General features: G+C 37.3%; 1 pseudogene; it reads left to right on the forward strand.

Moving 5' to 3' along the window:
- The window catches only part of LOC107589826 (phosphatidylinositol 5-phosphate 4-kinase type-2 alpha-like), a 28926-nt pseudogene that overhangs the window by 20088 nt on the left and 7585 nt on the right, over window positions 1–1253 (forward strand).

Raw genomic sequence — 1253 nt, forward strand, 5'->3', positions numbered from 1 at the left:
ACATTAATAAAAGGCTAATGAGTTGCAGTTTATACTTGTGTACAGTATTCTCTCACATAAGGCAAACCTGATCTTGTGTGATTTCTCACATGTGTACATATGGAGGGCATGTGAATGATTTGCATGTGTATATATATATATATGTTTTCGATATGAATGTTAGTCTTTCTAGCATGTAAAATTGTTTCATTGATTACGTTCTCCTCCATTTAGATGTTGTATCTACATTCTAATGCTGTATATGATACTCTCAAATATGGCAAATATGGACTGATGTATATTTGTGTCATATACAGACTAGATTTATTGTCATTCACTGTATTTGATTAAATGTTTCCTCTGCATCTTAACTTTGATTTACTTAAAGGGATAGTTCTCCCAAAATGAAAAGGCTGTCAAGTTCAAGTTGTTGCAAACCTTTATGAATTTCTTTCTTCTGCTGAACACAAAAATATATATTTTGAAGATTGTGGGTAACCAAACAGTTTCTGGTCCATATTGACTTGCATAGTATTTTTTTTTTTCCATACCACAGAAGTCAGTGGGGACCGACAACTGTTTGGTTACCAACATACTTCAAAATATCTTCTTTTGTGTTCCAACAGAAGAAAGGAATTCATACAGGTTTGGAACAACTTGAGGGTGAGTCAATGATGGCAAAATTTTCATTTTTGGGTGAACTATCTCTTTTAACATTCTGCCATGATATTTTGTCTCTTCACTTGTTTACTGTACAATAGTCATGTTATCAATCAAGTTTTTTTTTCACTCTGTAATTTTCGTTTAATGCATGTTATGTGGGATATTTCCATCTTTTTAATTCTTCCATTTTCTCCTGAAGGCTTTACACCTTTGCTTTATGAAATGATGTTAAAAAATGACTAAAACGATTCAAATGACCAAAAACACAAAGCTGTCGTCTCTCACCTCCACACACTGATTTTTGGGTGCTTGCGTTAGTGAAGCTGCTTGCATCTGACCCTCCTTCTCCCTGCAGCCACGCCCACCTGAGGAGGCTCCGTCCAAATCACGCATGAGCCAAAAGCTACAAACCATCCGGATTGCCACACGCTTTTATTGCGCCATAAGACACGTAAGGACACAAAAGCAAAGAACTGTCCCATATTGCTCTGTGTTCTTCTTCTTCAACATGCTTTACCCCGCATTTTGCCTCAGGAAATCACTGTTCCCTCTGGATCCCACAAGGGACTGTAAACCCAAGCCCAGGGCTGGTGCTTTAAGTTGCCTTCCTG

This window comes from Sinocyclocheilus grahami, unplaced genomic scaffold (genome assembly GCF_001515645.1).
Source record: "Sinocyclocheilus grahami isolate Dianchi unplaced genomic scaffold, SAMN03320097.WGS_v1.1 scaffold121.1, whole genome shotgun sequence".
NCBI classification, from domain to species: domain Eukaryota; kingdom Metazoa; phylum Chordata; class Actinopteri; order Cypriniformes; family Cyprinidae; genus Sinocyclocheilus; species Sinocyclocheilus grahami.